This window comes from Phoca vitulina, unplaced genomic scaffold, assembly GCF_004348235.1.
Source record: "Phoca vitulina isolate PV1807 unplaced genomic scaffold, GSC_HSeal_1.0 scaffold20, whole genome shotgun sequence".
NCBI lineage: Eukaryota > Metazoa > Chordata > Mammalia > Carnivora > Phocidae > Phoca > Phoca vitulina.
In genome coordinates, this window is record NW_022589723.1 from 1,368,393 (window position 1) to 1,387,639 (window position 19,247).

General features: G+C 38.2%; 2 pseudogenes; both read right to left on the reverse strand.

Moving 5' to 3' along the window:
* Positions 1-7,124: 7,124 nt before the first annotated feature.
* LOC116640456 lies at positions 7,125-12,817 on the reverse strand (annotated as a pseudogene).
* Positions 12,818-14,278: 1,461 nt separating this feature from the next.
* On the reverse strand, positions 14,279-14,936 carry LOC116640458 (annotated as a pseudogene).
* Between the last annotated feature and the right edge of the window lie 4,311 nt (positions 14,937-19,247).

Genomic DNA, 19,247 nt, shown 5'->3' on the forward strand with positions numbered 1-19,247 from the left:
TACATTAAATTAAGATAGATGCTTCTTGTCATTCAGAGGCTTTCAACCAAGTTCAGAAATGACTTTTAATCAACCATTGTTTACAGCAAGGCCACTTGTGACATTTGTGTGCCCTCTTATTTTTAAAGATCTCCTGAAATCACACAATTTGCAATGTTACTTTCTCTCAGTGTTTAGAGACATAGGCACAATTCTTCAAAGTACTCTTTATTTTTAACTTGGTTCCCTTTGCAGTTAAAAGTTTGTTGCTGAAGAGAAGTAAGCTTCTTGTTCTGTCACCTTGAATAAACATTTTAAATGAAATTGGTATGAATGAATGAGGTTTTTTTTATTTTTATTTTTTTAAAGATTTTTAAAATTTATTTTAGAGAGAGCAAAATTGAGAGAGATCACAGAGGGAGAGGGAGAAACAGACTTGTTGCTGAGTGGAGAGCCTGATGCAGGGCTCGGATCATGACCTGAGCCAAAGGTAGATGCTTAATCGACTGAGCCACCAGGTGCCCCTGTATGAATGAGGTTTAGACTAATGACTAATGGTTCTCTTTTAACTGAGAGTTACCCTAACTAGAGTACACAGGCCTCAGTTCTCAGCTGAAATTTATCACATGCAGGGAAAGTACCTCATGATGGTATTCTATATATATTTTGTCATGTAAAGTAAAAATAACTATGTTTTTATGTCAACAAAAGCATTCTGAGATTTGAATTATATTAATTGGAGATCTGTGCATAGACTAGTCATCCTCATTTCTCTCTATATATTATCTCAGGCTTCTATGTCAGAGTTTCTCCTGGTTCACTTGACCTGTACATGTGTCGTGTCCTTCCCACCCCACCCAGGACCTAACCCTGATATTTTACCTTCTCCCACAATCCTCTCTCTGTAAGTGACCTGACAGTTAGCCCCTTGATATAAAAACCAACCATCTGTGTTAAGATGAAGCGAGATTTTCCCTCCTTAGCTGTGAAGTCTCTTCTGCAACCTGGATTTATCTACCCAATTTCTTTCTCAACATCTCCATTTGATATCTAACGGAACATGCCTATGATTAAACTTTGATTCTTCTCCCCTCAAACTGGCCAATCCTTCCTTCACTGCCATATCACTAAATGGCACCACCATTCACTAAGCTGCTCAGTCTATACACTTTGGCCACATCCTTACCACTCCTCTCAGTACTCTGTATCAACAAGTGCTCTAGGCCTCATATTCAAAACATTCAGAATCTGAACAATTTTTAGCATTCCTATCAGCTTTCACCCTGGTGCATGCTTCTATGAAATTCTCATTTTCACCACTACAAAAGCCTTTTAAATTGCTTGTTTCCATTTTTATATGCCTAGAGACTGTTACCCACATAGTAGCTGAGGACAGTTTTTAGAAAATCTGACCATGTCAGCTACTTGATCTCAATCTTTTAAATATACTTAAAACTCCCCAATTCCTTACCATAGCTGGGAAGGTCAATGAGGCCTTCCTCCATGTCCTCATTTCTTACCACTCTTCCCCCTACTGGCCCCACTCCAGCTGTGCTGATCCTTGACCATGCCAGGGGTGGCCCATTATCCAGGCCTGGAACATCCCTCTCTCTGTCCCTCTCTCCACCTGGCCAGTATTCACATGCCTCAATCTGTTAACTTCATTCAGATTTCTGGTAAAAATCAGAAACTCACAGAGGCCTTCCCTATTTTAGTCCATCTTTGCTACTCTGTTTCCCAATCCCACTTTAGTTTCCTTTAAAGTGCCTATCACTACCTGGCATTGTATTATCTACTTAGTGTGTATTTTCTGTCTCAACAGTCTGAATGTAAGAGGAATACATTATTTTGCTCACCAACATATTCCTAGAATCTAGGACACTATCTGGTATATTATAGGTGCTTATTAAATATTTGTTGTCTCAATTAATGACATGCCCTAATACTAACCAATTAAGGAAATAATTGTGTGTAGCCAGAGGAAAAAGGTTTTTAAAAAATGCAAAGATTGGAAACTCCACTTTGCTAAAAACAAAAGCTAGGCAACAAAGATTTTGTTTGTTATGGGGATACACCATCAGTCCAAGGAAACAGGAGGATATCCATGACAGGAGCCTGCTCAAGACAACCATGTTTGAATAATTTCATCTTTCTTTATGTCTCTTTCATCCACGCTGCTTTGTGCCGTGAGTTTTCTTATTGTTGCTAAGTTATTATAATCTGCTCTAAGGGTGTGTGTGTGTGTGTGTTGTATGTGTACTCTGTATCTTGCTGTCTTCTCTGTTTCTAATTGTCCAAATCTTTATTTTTATTAAATGGCTTTTATAATTGTTCCCTCTCATTTTTAAATAGGTAAGTGAACTGTTTTAGGTTATTCCCTCTTGAAGAAAATGTGTTTATAGTCCATAACTGACATTTTTTCTCTATGTAGTCAATCAGTGTCCTTTAATAGAAAAATGTCCTTCTCTTACTACCTGATGTTTTCTTCTGCCCCATATTCAGGGTCAGGAAATCCGGTATATGTGATTTGAAAAAGTAATAAGGTATAGAATGAAGTTGTCATTCCACAATTTATTCTTGGCCCATGTGGTTTTGTGGTTCAGCTAACATCTCAATTTAAGTAAAATACTATTATTTTTATTAAATATATTTATTAAAATATTTATAAATAAAACACATATGACAATATTTATTTAGAATAGTTCTGATGCTGGAGGTTATGTTATATAGTTGAGAGTGTAACCAATTTCCATTAGGAGGAAGCTATTTTAAATTACATTTTCATATGGAAAAAATATAACAAAGGGTTAGAGGAAAGTGAAAAGGACATTACCAAAAAAATCTGAGCTGTACCTTACTTAAAGCTGTTATGTGAGGATTCTAGAATCCAATAGAGGGCAGACATCCATGGAGTCCGCCTGGGTCTCCTTGTTCTCTCAGTTCAGCAGGACAGTGTGTAGCCACGGTAAACACAATGGCGCTCCAATTCACATTTCTTTTCAGGCTTCTGAAAGGGGTTGAGTGTTGGAAGATAATATTAGCAAGGATAGCAATTATTTGAAGCCCACACAATGACTATACTGACCTTTTCAAGCTGGTTACATGAAGTTATAAAGGGCACTGTGGTCTCTCCTGATTTGGGAATGACTGATTACAGCCCTGCCTCTAAAGGAGGGTATGTAGCAAACACATTCTGAATCGTGATTATTCTGTTCTTGACAGTCCATCTTGGAGGTGTGGTGATCCAGAGCACGCTATGTGTGCATTCAGGCCTTACTGCTGAGCTCCAGTCCCTTGTGCACTTTTTAATAAATATGCCAAGGTTTGCTTCTGACCCTCCTGGATTATCTGACTTTTCCCAGTGGTCTCATCTAGGAATAACAATGAGAAAGTTTTGGCTAGATCTCAGAAAGTATTTCTTTAACTGAGGCCTGAATTGTTCCAACCTCTAGGGGAAAAAGGAAAGATGGTAAGGCCTGGATCTTAGCTGAAGAATAAGTTGGTCTTAAGCCTTGGATCAGAATGTTAAATATAACCAGAAGCATCTGCATATATTTTTATGGTAATGCAGCTGTGTTTTCCCGCAAAAGAGATGACACTTGGATTTAGGAATGAAAATGTAAGAGCAAAGGGTTCTACAAAACCAAAGGATATAAAGATAGAGTTTAGTTATAGTAAAGAATTTACAAAACCCTTCAAAGGATTGTTCCATCTGTTCCTTCCTTTCTATAATTGAATACATATACCAACCCCAGGCATGCTATGGTAATGCTGGGATTTTTAGATCAGTAACAACTGTTCCATTATTGACTGTAAAGTGTTGTCTTACTTGTTTTGTGAATTTGTCCTTTTAGTCTCACTTCAGCCTGGGTAAAGTAAATTGAACATTTACATCAACATTATAATTGCTACAACTAATCTTGTGACTTTAGAACGTTTAATGGATGTAATGCTCTAATCCTGTTTGACTCTGCAGAGATCAGATAAAGAGTCCTTCAGAAATTCTGGGTCTCATAATTTAAGAAGCACATGGGCAAATGGCAGTAATTTTGGAGGAAAGCAATTTAGAGGGGGCCTTGGAAGTATGAAAAATGAGTAACAGTGGAAGGAACTTGCATATTTAAATTGGAAGACAAAAGACTATCAGAAAAAAGGGGAAGTGACCATTTAACAGAACAATTCAATTTGTCCTATTTGTCTCCAAAGTACAGAATTAAAAAAAATAGGTAAAAGTTATAGGGAGATACATTATAATTCAATATGGAGAATAGCTTTCTAACAGAGAAACCTGTCCAGTGATGGGACAAGCTACTTCAGAAGACTACTTTCAATCATGGATTTTGTCAGATGCAGGCCGGGAAAGTGGTAAGAGGAATTTAAGTAAGCATCAGAAGCAATTTTTTTTTTCAATCCTGAAACTCGATGATATGCATTTAAGATATGTCCAGGAAAAAAAAAATTTACCCAGGTAATCTCAATGACATAAAAAAAAGTATAGTGGGAAATACTAAGTTTAGTGAGAACTTGAGGTTTTCATTAACACTGATAAACATGAATAGTATCTTCTAAAGGTCATAAGTTGACAATAGACAAAGGGGGAAAAAAGGGAATTCTGAACTGTGCAGTAGTCAGTAAGATCCCAGAGTTATGTCATGGGACTACAAATAGTCCAATTCTATTAATTGAAGAAATCGGTTTTTTTTTTTTTTTTTTTTTCCTGAAAAATGTGTGTAGGACTCTTACTCTCTGGGCCAAAATTTGAATGGCTCTATAGTTTGGCCAAAGGCAATTCTGCAAGAATTGGGTAGGGGCGTTCTGGGAATTTTGAGGAAAAAAATATGACCATGAGGTGGCAGTAGCACACACAACTTTTATTTGGGGACACTGCTTTGAACATTTGCTTGCTGGGGAAATCCCTCAACTTTCATGAGGCCTTTCAGAGGCTATAGGCTTACAGGCCAGTACTCAGAAGGGGAGGAGGACTAAGGGCTAACCAACCACCAGGAGATAGATGGGGATCAGAGAGTAAGCTTACTTGACTAGGTGCTGTTAGCCTGGAGAAGGGGAGGACTCTGTCAGAAAGTTCCAAAGGGCAGCAATAACTTGGGGGTCTTTATTTATCTATGGCTGGCAGAATTTATCTTCTCCATGGCTAGAAGATATTGGTCACAGTTTCCTGGGATATGCAAAGTAGGCAGGCTCTAGATGGCTAAAAATCTATTTATTTGGGCTATATATAAAATAGGTATGTAAAAATTTTGGCACCTGTCGGCTTTTGAGCTACCAGGATTCAACCTGCTGTGAAGTAAACAATCTAGGGGTCAATATACAGAAGCCATCATTGGCTCATTTATATAACAGAAGGGCTTTGAAATAGATTGTGATGGCTTTTTACTTTATTTTCTGTGTTTATCCAGACTTCAGCATTCATGCTCTCTCTACATGCTTTCATGTATACATGTACACATATATATGTATATATATGCACACACACATACATACCACATCTTTTTTATCCATTCATCTATGGATGGACACTTGGGTTCCTTCCATATCTTGGCTATTATAAATAATGCTGCAGTTAACATAGGCATGCATATATCTTTAAATTAGTGTTTTTGTTTTCTTTGGTGGTGGAATTACTGGATCATATGGTAATTCTATCTTGAATTTTTTGAGGGACCTCTACAGTATTTTCCACAATGGCTACACCGATTTAAATTCCCACCAACAGTGCACAAGTGTTCTTTTCTTCCCACATCCTCACTAATGCTTATTTCTTATTTTTTGATGTTAGTCACTCTAACAGGTGTAAGGTAACATCTCATTGTGGTTTTGATTTGCATTTTCCTGATGATTAGTGATGTTGAACATCTTTTCATGTGTCTGTTGGCCATCTATATGTCTTCTTTGGAAAATTATCTATTCAGGTCTTCTGCCCATTTTTAAATCAGATTGTGTGGGTTTTTTTTTTTTTTTTTTGGTGTTGAATTATATAAGGTCTTTATATATTTTGGACATTAATCTCTTATTGGGTATACCACTTGCAAATACCTTCTCCCATTCAGTAGTTTGCCTTTTTGATTTGTGGATGATTTTCTGTGCATAAGTTTTTTATTTTGATGTAGACCCAATGGTTATTTTTGCTTTTATTTCACTTGCCTGAGGAGACCTATCTAGAAAAATGTAGCTAAAGCTGATGTCAAAGAAACTACTGCCTATATTTCCTTCTAGGAGTCTTACAGTTTTAGGTCTCACATTTAGGTTTTTATCCGTTTTGAGTTTATTTTTATGTATGGTATAAGAAAGTGTTCCAATTTCATTCTTTTCCATGTACCTGTCCAGTTTTCTCGGCATCATTTATTGAGGAGACTGTCTTTTCCTTATTGTATATTCTTGCCTTGTAGATGAATTGACCATATAAATATGAGTTTATTTCTGGGCTCTCTATTCTGTTCCATTGATCTATGTGCCTATTTCTGTGGCAGTACCATATTATTTTGATTACTAATACCTTGTAGTATATCTTGAAATCTGGAATTGTGATGCCTTTAGCCTTGTTCTTCTTTTTTAAGATTGCCTTGCCTAGGGAACTTAAAATTTAATGCAAATTTTCTGGGAATCTGGTTTTTTTTTTTTAAATTTTATTTATTTATTTGACAGAAAGAGACACAGCGAGAGAGGGAACACAAGCAGGGGGAGTGGGAGAGGGAGAAGCAGGCTTCCCGCTGAGCAGGGAGCCCGATGCGGGGCTCGATCCCAGGACCCTGGGATCATGACCTGAGCCGAAGGCAGACGCTTAATGACTGAGCCACCCAGCTGCCCCTGAGAATCTGTTTTTTTTTCTTTAGAAAAAATTATTGGAAATAGATCACATGTGTGTGTATTTTTAAGATGTTTGGCACACACTTGCCTATTTTAAATTTGTAGCAAGGTAAATTGTCATTGGTTAGAGATAACTGGAAGACAGTACTGGTTTGCGATTCAGAGGAACTTGGGCCAAACTTTATGATATACCAGCTGTGCTGGGGTGGTAAATCACTTAACATTTATGTGCTTAGATTCCCCATGTAATATTGTCAGAGCCTCATGAGTTAGGGACACTCTTTGAGTTTTTGGACCTTTGATGAATTGCAAACATGGTTTCAATCTAGTTTCAGAGAACTGACGAAGATCTCATCGATTCCTGCACCATTCTGCTAGAATAAAGTAGATTTTTTCTTAACCAAACAAGTAAAAACATCACTTTCAGCAGGCAGGATAAATTCATTATGAAAAATGCAGATGTCATTCTAGAAAACATTTTTGTGTATTCTTTTTTAAAGGATGCCTTGTGGGTGCCTGGGTGGCTCAGTGGGTTAAACGTCTGCCTTCAGCTCAGATCATGATCCCAGAGTCCTGGGATTGAGTCTCACATCAGGCTCCCTGCTCAGCAGGGAGTATGCTTCTCTGCCTCTCCCCTGGCTCATGCTCTCTCACTCACTCTCTTAAATAAATAAAATCTTTTTTAAAAATTAAAAATAAAGGATGCCTAGTGTTGAGAGGACCAGTAGGTATCAGAATTGTTTTCTGAATGAATACCTTGTTTCCAAGTGCTTTTTTTAAAATTTAAATTCAATAGCCAACATATGTTACATCATTAGTTTTTGATGTAGTGTTCAGTGATTCATTAGTTGCATATAAAACCTAGTGCTCATCACATCACATCCCCTCCTTAATGCCCATCACCCAGTTACCCCATCCCCCCACCGACCTCCCTTTCCACAGCCCTCAGGCAAGAGTCTCATATAGTTTGTCTCCCTCTCTGATTTCTTCCTATTCAGTTTTCCCTCCCTGACCCTATTGTCCTGTGCACTATTTCTTATACATTCCACATGAGTGAAACCATCTGATAATTGCCTTTCTCTGATTGACTTATTTCATTTAGCATAATACCCTCCAGCTCCATCCATGTCAATGTAAATGGTAGGTACTCATCGTTTCTGATGGCTGAGTAATATTCCATTGTATATACAGACCACATCTTCTTTATCCATTCATCTGTTGAAGGACATCTCGGCTCCTTCCACAGTTTGGTTATTGTGGACATTGCTGTTATGAAGATTGGGGGCAGGTGCCCCTTCTTTTCACTACATCCATACATTTGGGGTAAATAACCAGTAGTGCAATTGCTGGGTCATAGGGTAGCTCTATTTTTAACTTTCTGAGGAACTTTCCAGCCAGAGTGGCTGTACCAGCTTGCATTCCCACCAATAGTGTAAGAGGGTTCCCCTTTCTCCACATCCTCACCAACATTTGTTGTTCCCTGCCTTGTTAATTTTAGCTATTCTAACTTGTGTAAGGTGGTATCTCATTGTGGTTTGGTTTTGTATTTCCCTGATGACAAGTGATGTGGAGCATTTTTTCATGTGTCTCTTGGCCATTTGTATGACTTATTTTTTTAGCATCACTTTATTTTTATTTATTTTTTTAATTTTATTTTATTATGTTATGTTAGTATGACTTCTTTGGAGAAGTGTCTGTTCATGTCTTCTGCCCTTTTCTTGACTGGATTATTTGTTTTTTGGGTGTTGAGTCTGAGAAGTTCTTTATAGATCTTGGATACCAGCCCTTTATCTGTTATGTCATTTGCAAATATCTTCTCCCATTCTGTAGGTTGCCTTTTAGTTTTGTTGACTGTTTCTTCTGCCGTGCAGAAGCTTTTTATCTTGATGAAGTCCCAAAAGTTCATTTTTGCTTTTTATTCCTTTGCCTTTAGAGACGTGTCTTGCAAGAAGTTCTGTGGCTGAGGTCAAAGAGGTTACTGCCTGTATTCTCTTCTCTGATTTTGATGGATTCCCCTCTCACATTTAAGTCTTTCATCCATTTTGAGTTTATCTTTGTGTATGGTGTGAGAGAATGGTCCAGTTTCATCCTTCTGCATGTGGCTGTCCAATTTTCCCATACCATTTATTGAAGAGACTGTCTTTTTTCCATTGGATATTCTCTCCTGCTTTGTTGAAGATTAGTTGACCATAGAGATGAGGGTCCATTTCTGGGGTCTCTATTCTGTTCCATTGATCTATGTGTCTGTTTTGTGGCAATACCATGCTGTTTTGATGATCACAGATTTGTAATATAGCTTGAGGTCAGGCATTATGATGCCCCCAGCTTTGGTTTTCTTTTTCAGCTTTCCCCGGGATATTTGGGGTCTTTTCTGGTTCCATACAAATTTTAGGATTGTTTGTTTCAGCTCTGTGAAAAATGTCGATGGTATTTTGATAGGGATTGCTTTGAAAGTGTACATTGCTCTGGGTAGCATAGATATTTTAACAATGTTTATTCTTCCAAAAATACCTAAAGGACCTGTAGAAGGACTAGCAAATAAAGCCTAAACCAAGCAGGGAAGAGAAATAGTGAAGATTAGAGCAGAAATCAATGAAATAGAAACCAGAAGAACAGTAGAACAGATCAATGAAACTAGAAGCTGGTTCTTTGAAAGAATTCGTAAGATCAATAAACCTCTGTCCAGACTTATTCAAAAGAAAAAAGAAAGGACCCAAATTAATAAAATTATGAATGATAGGGGGGAGATCATGACTAACACCAAGGAAATACAGAGAATTTTAAGAACATATTATGAGCAACTGTATGTCGACAAATTAGGCAATCTGGAAGAAATGGATGCATTCCTGGAAACTTAGAAACTACCAAAACTGAAATAGGAAGAAATAGGAAATCTGAACAGACCAATAATCAAGAAGGAAATTGAAACAGTAATCAAAAAGCTCCCCCCAAAACAAGAGTCCAGGGTAGATGGCTTCCCAGGGGAACTCTACCAAATATTTGAAGAAGAAATAATACCTATTCTCCTGAAGCTGCTTCCAAAAATAGAAATGGAAGGAAAACTTCCAACCTCATTCTATGAGGCCAGCATTACCTTGATCCCAAAACCAGACAAAGACCCCATCAAAAAGGAGAATTACAGACCGATATCCCTGATAAACATGGATGCCAAAATACTCACCAAGATACTAGCCAATAGGATCCAACAGTACATTAAAAGGATTATTTACCACGACCAAGTGGAATTTATTCCTAGGCTGCAAGGGTGGTTCAAATTCTCAAATCAATCAATGTGATTGCTAGATCACATTAATAGAAGAAAAGACAAGAACCATATGATCCTCTCAATAGATGCAGAAAGAGCATTTGACAAAATACAGCATCTTCTTGATTAAAACTCTCCACAGTGTAGGGATAGAGGGAACATACCTCAATATCATAAAATCCATCTATGAGAAGCCCACAGCAAATATCATTCTCAATGGGGAAAAACTGAGAGCTTTCCCTTTAAGGTCAGGTACATGACAAGGATGCCCATTCTCACCACTTTTGTTCAACATAGTACTAGAAGTCCTAGCCTCAGCAGTCAGACAAAAAAAAAAGAAAAAGAAATAAAAGGTATTCCAATTGGCAAAGAAGAAGTCAAACTCTCTCTCTTCGCAGATGACATGATACTTTATATGGAAAACCCAAAAGACTCCACCCCCAAATTACTAGAACTCATGCAGCAATTCAGCAATGTGGCAGTATATAAAATCAGTGCACAGAAATCAGTTGCATTTCTATACACTAACAATGTGACTGAAGAAAGAGAAATTAAGGAATTGATTCCATTTACAATTGCACCAAAAATCATAAGATACCTAAGAATAAACCTAACTAAAGAGGTAAAGGATCTGTACTCTAGAAACTACAGAAAACTGATGAAAGAAATGGAGGAAGACACAAAGAGATGGAAAAACAGCCCATGCTCCTGGATTGGAAGAATAAACATTGTTAAAACACCAAGTGCTTTCCAATATGTCATCCCACTGGGATTTGGTTTCTTCATCTATCATTTTAGTGTGAAACCTGGGCTTGAACTAAGCATTGCCTATAGACTGCCCTTCTGAACCTGGCTTCCAGTGATGTGCTGGCATGCAGAACCCTCCTAGGAGTTTTTCTTACATGACTGAATCTCTCTTTCAGAGTCTCCAATACTCTCTCTCGTCCACCTTTCTTTAGCCTTTTCTGGAGTTGCTCACAGAAGTCATCCTATTTGATCTCTCTTGGGACAAATTGAAGTAGTCCTCTTTCTGCAGCCACCAGGTAAGGTGGTGGTAGCTCTGCAGCTGCAGCTAATAAGAATAAGGTCCAGAAATAGCAGCAGGAAGTAAGTCCCAGACTTGGCCACCAAGTGGTAGGTAGTGAGCCTTAACTTCAGATTGCACCAGGAACTTCTTAGGGCCTGGCAGCTGAGCACATAAAGGGTGGCTTTCTGCTCTCCATGCTAGTGGCCATACATCCATCTTGTCCTGCTCGACTACAAAGTCCCTCTGTGGCTGGCATAGCCTCAAATCCTTGCTGGCTGCCCTTCTCCAGGACAGGAACCAGTTCTTCTAGCACCAGGCTCTGTCCTGCCTACAATGGGATACAAGGACATCATAGTGGAATTGGCTTCTGGGGTGCTACCCACCCAATTTCCACCACCAGCCATAAAAAAGGGATTAAAGGACAGCCAAGCAATGCAAGAAAAGGTCAGCAGAAGCACAGGGTGAAGCTGGTTAGAAAGTCCTGAAACTCAGGGTCATGTGGGCAGTGACCAGAGAGGAAAAAGAGCAGTGGTCTCTTGGAGTAGTCAGAGGCATGGGCCCTACAGATGGATTGCTCTAGCCCATACACAAAAGTATTTGGGGCCTGTGTTGCTCAGGGTCCCACCCAAGAGCTTTCCTACTGGCAAATGAAGGCAATACCTGAGAAACATATTGAAGCATTTGGGAGGTTAGTTCCTGAAGGCTGCTGTCCAGCCTCAGGGCCCATTCAGAGTTGAGCAGAAGCAGCCACAGGATGCCCAAGTCCCTGAAGCTGGAGCCAGAGAGGCTTCTGAGGTTTAGGTGGTTCAATGCCAGCACCTGTATCTGAGGCAGTTCCTTCAGCAGCATCTCCAACTTACTGAACTTGGCTCATAAGGAAAACCTAAGTCCCCCAGCTCTAGCACTCACAGCTCAGGAATCCCCAGATCTTCTGTACCCTTGTGATAAGACCAGAAGTGTACATGTTCCAGGAGAGGAAGCTGTGGAAAGAATCTCTGGGATTTATGGCTAGATAAAATGTAGAGCCTGCAGCCTCACAGAGGCAAGTGATACAGGGAAGGGAAATAAACTGTGGTATTATTCAGATGCAGCAATATACTGGAAGTTTGTAAGGTAAGACTCTCCAAGAACAAGAAGGGCTCTCCACTGAGAATCTAAACTGGAGGCATATGTCTACCCATACCTCCATGCTGAGCAGTGCTAGAAGCGAGGGAGGATAGATAGCGAGCATCTCAGGAGAACCCAGTTGCAGATGGCTCAGCTTCTGGGGACCTTGGCGCTGCCTGCCTGAACTATGCTCTAAATGGGTGTCCAGAGCATCAGTGAGGTAGGGGCAGGAAGAAAGGAGAGCCAGCCTAGCTTTAGCATCTTAATTCGGTTCCAACTGAGATCTCAGGCCTTCAGCTACCTCAGACCCTCTGGGTTCTCACTAGATAAGTTGGAGATGTAGTTAACACTCAGAGTGTTAGAAATTAGCGCTAATCATCCCTGGCAGGAGGATTGGGAAATGTTGCCCATTTCTCTGCTGGAATCTCTTGTAAGTTGTAGGATTTTTTTGCTGGTCTGTTTCTGTTTCCATTGGCTTTTTGTCTTTAGGGAGGCACATTTGACACTCCTCTTCTTTCCCCTTTTCCTAAAACAATATCAACGATGGAAAGATCTCTATTCCCCTTCACTCTCTTCTCTCTCTTACTGGTGACCTTGATGAATGAGTTGGGCATGGACTACTCCTGATTGCAGTCCTGCAGGACTCCCCTGCCAGGGATGATTAGCGCTAATTTCTAAGTTCTCTGGAGGGGAGCCCTTAACTATGAATGGCTACTTCCAAGATCAGGCAGCAAATTTATTTGTCTTATTACAAGGTAGATTGGAGGAGAAAAAATAGTAATGATACAAACATAATAAGACTTGAACATACACTCTTATTTGATCCTTAGCCATGTGATCTATGTGGGATAATGTATTCTTATTCTTATTTTACTCATGAGGGAATGGAATGTCAAAAAAGTTAGGTGACTTGCTGGATGTCACAAGTAAAAGTGGCAGAGTTGGGACTACAGCCTGGGTTTCCTGCCTCCAAGTATGGTGGTCTTTCCACTACAGAAGTCCTCAGGTAGGGCTAAGGAAACATTTCAAGTGAAGTTTTATTGCTGAGTTTATGTCAATTTTATGAAGAGAGCCTCAAAAGTTAGTTCAGGTAAAATATAAAGGAAGTGGAAAAAGTGAATTGGAGAATGAAACAGAGAAAAAAGCCTTAAAACAAAAAATGAAATCTTGATACTTTTCAGAATATAGTGATGGAGGTAGGAGGTTCCATTGACACTTTCTCACTGCTTTCTTATTCCACTCCCATGGTAAGGCCTCCAGTTTCTCATTATGAGATGACTGGTCACCATATGTCCCCCTTCTAGGTCCCAAAAAATATAGAGTCAGAAAGCCAGACTGGCAGAGTGAGATGGCAGCTAACAACAGTGAGGGTGTCGTCCTCCTGACAGAGCTGAGGCTTATTCAGTAACTCATGCCTTTGGGCAAAGGACGATTTGGTCTCAAAAGATACAGACTTTTCTGTCTTCCATTTGAGTTCACCATGAGGATTACATGCCGGGGTGATCACATAAAGCTGTCTTTGGAAGCACTAAAGCTCCCTTTCCTTGACCACTAGATTTGTGTGTGCTTCAGAGTTCAGTGAAAAGTTCAGAAGAGGCCTGAGGAGAAGGGCCAGGGGATGCACTATCTACATGACTTGACCTTGCAAAACTATCAACCTCATTGTGAATGTCACTCAACATGCTTGATGCTGAGTCATTCTATTTCCATGGCTATTCCCTTGCATTTTATGTTTTATTTATTTATTTTTATAAATAAAAGATAACTCTTTATTACCAAAGAAAAAAATGTATACAAGAAAATTTAGATTCTTTTTCTTCATGCACTACCTTTTGTAGTGAAGTTCCAAATATCAACTTCGAGGGTATTTACAAGGGTAAATTTTTCTTAGCACATGACACTGTGTGGTGGACATTTTTTCATAGAAATCATATACAGAAGTGGAATATATTCTTACAGTTTATTAGACGCTTAGAACATTGTATTAACAGAAGACAATATTTTATATCATATTAACAGAAGACAATATAAAATATCATAAAAGTGATATGATCTTGTGGCTCATAAATGTTTAATTACTTGATTTGAACAGGGGAATGAAAAAAACAGCAAGACAGGCCTGGCTTTAAGATTTTTTTGTATTTAATTCCTTTTACTTTTACATCATCTCCAATTAGCTGATACACATAAATGACAAATATAGAGGCTTGGTTATCCATTGATACAAATGAAGGAATAATGTTTGTTTCTAAGGCATTATGTGCTTCAGTGGCAGAACCTGGGTTAATGTAAATTTTTTTTTCATGCTCAAATGCTGCAAATTTGCGTATGTATCCTGAGTTAAGAATGTCCACATCAAACTGTCCCTGCAACAGGGCTAAGCTGGCCATGTCTCCAATGCAGTAACTTGATGCCTACGGATCAAACCAATTTTGAACTGTCCAGCAGTCGTAACTTTCTGTTCTGGATAATTCAGATTCTTGTCAAAGACTCCTCTCACAATATGAACATCACTGGCCAGAGTCTTGAGATAGTCGTACCTCTCTTTGGTGCAAAGGTTTCCAGTACAGAGAATGTGCTGAATCTTTCCTGGCACCAGCATTTTTTTAAAAATTTAGTCAGCAAACTGTTTCACTGGTGTGGGATGTGCAGGTCTCCATACCAGCACCGACTGGAGAGAGAACAATCTTCATCTTTAGAGGGGGATCCCTTCAGATATGGATTGAAGTACATGGTTGATGTGTTGATGTGAGAAGCATCCTGTCACTGGGCTCTGCTCAGTCACCACAAGCACGGCTGCCTTCTTCCACGGGCTCCTTGGCAACCCCCTTGCATTTTAGAAAGGCTGTTTCTTTTGCTCACACTGCAGTCTCTGACTGTGTCAAATAGAATGTCCTGTTATTCTTGATATTCCTTTTCTATTTTAGTATCCAGGAGATTTCAAAGCCTGAAATAGATCTCAGACCAAGGAGACACAATGTCACTGGGGCAGAGATCCTAGGAAGACAGAACAGTTCCACTGTGAGTGAGTATCCTTTGTCCTTAGGAAATTTGTTTTGGTGGAATTATCTGAGCCATCACTTAGATAGTCCACAAATGACAGTTCCTCATTTGGCCAGTTAAATTGTGGCAAGCTTATACCCAAATGTTTCCCTTAATCTCTGCCTAGCCCCTGCCTAGCTTGAGGCCTCTGGCTTCCCCTAGAGAGGGCCAGCATCTCTGTGTAGGGGAAATTCTCTGTTTTTGCTTTCTTCCTTATCAGTTTCCACTACTTGCTCTGTCTTGCCCACAAAGCTTACCTGGTACTGGGGTAGCACTTAATTTACTTTTGAGTTGAAATTTCTCAGGAAGAGTTCTTTCTCATCTCCTACAACAAGGATATAAAAGCCTTTCTTCTGTGATTCTTTCCTCCACAATGCCCTATGCCCTCTCTCACACATAGGTTAATCTAAATTCAAGTTGGGAAGAGCTAGGGCAAAGAGGAGAGTGCTTTGTTAACTTTGTAACTTCTCCCAAATCTGCATGATTTTTTCTCTCTTTTCCCTCTTATCAACTTTTCCTACTTCATGATTTCCTCTTTTCTAGTCTGGTTTGGAGATTTCAGATCTCACTACTTTTGTATCATATCCTTCTGACACTTGAAAGAATAAGACTCTTGTCCATTTCTCAGGAGAGTTTTCTTCTTTGCAATAAGAACAACCCACTAGCTCCACCATTTCTATGTCTTTCCTCTCCATCTTCCTGATAGTCTTAATATTAAACTCCTTTGTAGCAGGAAGATTGAAAAAGAGCCCATAATCTTACCAGAGGGAATTTGAACTTCAAACTGAGTTTGGGGGTATAGAGGAGAAAGAAGAAGAAAGAGAATGGTAGATAATTATCTGAATGGTAAGATTTTTTCCAGAGGATATGAGCCATTAACAAACTTCATGGAAGGAAATCATGAAATCAGAGCCAGGACTGAGTTTGGGTAATTTAGTGTTCAAGAGATAGAAGGTTCCCCACACTCTGACTCATATCATGTCTGACTTGATTGAAACTCTTTTTGAAATTTTTTTGCCTGTTTTTGGAGTAGCAATTACATAAATTTGATTATGAAGATACTAAAATATTTTTTCATCATCCCAATCATTCATTTTTCTTAAGCATGGACAAGTTATCCTTTCTTGCTTACTTTTTAAATCTTTAAACCAGAGCTAATGATAATACCTTCCTCACAGAACGGCTGTGATAATCAGAATAGAATCTTATACATAGTATGTATGCAATTGATTTCAGTTAATATTTTTCACTTGGAAAGCTCTTTATCACTTACAAAACACTTTGACATACTCTCTCAATTCATCCTCACAAATACTGTGACAGAGTTAGGGTAGACATTCTCATACTCATTTCATAGATGAGACCCAATGAAATCAAGTATGTTGTCCGAAGTCACATGAGTAAGTGAAGGAACCATTTCTGTTGACTTCAATATTGGCAAGAATTCTGCTGTGCCAATACTTTCTCTCCTGGAAACTATGGCTATGTTCTATGTAACTACCTTCAGAATTGCATGGCAATGCAGGCCAAAAGGCTGGATTTATCTAATAAATGAATACTGTAGAGGTATGCATGTAGGAGATATGCTTATAAGAATTTCTTTTCAATTAAGACAATAAGGGGCGCCTGGGTGGCTCGGTTGATTAAACATCTGCCTTTGGCTCAGGTCATGATCCCAGGGTCCTGGGGCCGAGCCCCACATCAGGCTCCCTGCTCAGTGGGGAGTCTGCTTCTCCCTCTGCCTTTAACTCCTCCTGCTTGTGTTCCCTCTCTCTGTCTCTGTCAAATAAATAAATAAAATCTTTTTAAAAATTAAGACGATAACTACATATGTTATATGAAGATTTATGCAATAAATATTTGAAACTCAAGATCTATCCAGGAATCCAGAATTGTTGTATATATTAGACTTAGATTCAGCTGTGTATACCAGAAACCCAAGTAACAGCAACTTATACAAGGTAAAGATTTGGGTTTTTTCCCCTTACATATGCACTTCTAGAGATAGATAGTCCATGGCAGTCCAGAGGTAGGCAGTTCCAAGATACCATCAGGGACTCAAGTTCTCCTGGCTTTTGATAAATCCTTTTTAGTATATATCTTCATCCTCAAAGTCACCTTATTATCCTAAAATAGCAGCTGGAGCTGCAGACAGCAGGAAGGAAGGCAGTCTATATTTCACTTACATTTTTGATTGAACAGAAGTGTGCCACACAATTACCCCTATATAAAGGAGGCTACCTTTGATTTTTCAAACTGAGTACATTGCCACCAGAATAGAATTGAGATTGTATTAAGAAGGAAGATAAGAAAAATGGATAGTAAGTATGCAGGTAACACACTCTGCCATGCATGTATTGAGCATAAAATAAGAAAATGAATACAGTGATGGAAATTAAGAACTAGACCCTTTTCTCAGTGATACCACTTTAGGAGGTTGATAAGCAAATATTTATATCCAAATAAACAACAAGAGAGACTGATTTAGTGGCTAGAAAATCCTTGAAAGACAAAAACCAAGAATAAGAACAACAACAAAAAAATGAAGCACTACAACCCTAAGATTTTAGTCAAAAGTCATGAATGTGTATGGAAGAATTAAATATAAATTTGTTTCCCAAACTTCAACAAAGCACCTCATGTAGCACTTAAGAAAAATGAATGATTGGGATGATGAAAAAATATTTTAATATCTTAATAATCAAATTTATGTAATTATTACTTTAAAAACAGGCAAAAAAATAAAAAAAAAGAGTTTCAGTCAAGTCAAGCATGATATGAATCAGAGTGTGTCCATTTCAAAAATCACAAGTGCAGTCTTATATTTTGAACTGAGTAATCCATTTCTCTCCCAGGAAATTGTTCTAAGATAAAAACCCCAGAGGGAAAATTGATACATGCATATAGGAGTCTTACATCCTGGATTTTCCGGGGGCAGTTTTAGATTAGATAATGAGTCCTAATCTAGTTTGCAAAGCATCATCATGACAAATCTTTATGAAGATTTAATTGAGATACTAATTTTTGCAATAAAAGAATGGAAATAACTGTACTGTATAACAAAAGGATTGGTGGTGGGTGGAAGGGGGTCTGAATCCCTAGATAATAATTCTAAGTGATAATTATTGTGTAGTTGTGGCATGCATTTTTGTCCTAATCCCCCTTCTGGAAATTCCCTTTCTTATATCGGGCAAAAGTAATTTTCAAGCTACTTGAAGGACAATCCTCCTTCTAGGAAAATATTGATCTCACCACACAAAAATTTACAATCCATACCATATTGTTTGAATGGCATATTAAAGTTCTTAAAAAGCAATGGTTATAAAAACTTGGTATACTATAGGAACAAGTTTGATATTATATTAAATAAACATACATATAAATGAAAATGTAAAGTGTATTGTATCATTGTAAAGTGATGGAATTCTGGATGCTTTTCTTCCTTAAAAATTTTCCTTACTGTTATTTTAATAATGTTGCAGCAACAAATAACAATGAACTGTCACTTATTTTTTTGAACTTAAGTAATTTATTACAAAGTAAATAATTTCCCTCTCCAGTTTTTAGGAGGAGATATTCTATTATCTAAAACCCAATTAATTGACCAATTAAGCTTTTGGTGAAACTTTGTTTAGGTAAAAATATTGACACTCAGAATACTGTAATCCCTGAATATTTTGATTGATGTTGTTAGAATTAGAATCTGCCCCTTAAGGAGATTGGAAAGGGGTAATGTATAAGGAAAACAAACAATATATGTCGGAATGTCATTAGGCTAGCATAACATTATGGTCCCATAGAAATTTTGGATAATTGCTTTAAGCGTTTATTTAGCAGGGGTGCCAGATCAACAAAATAATACGGTCAAATAAGAAAAGAACCACAAACAGAAAAAAATACACTTTTATTTTATTTACAATCAAAAAACTAAACAAACAAAATTATATAATTTAATTGATCCCAGAACTGTTAATCTAAATTATCAAACAGAACACAGAAATT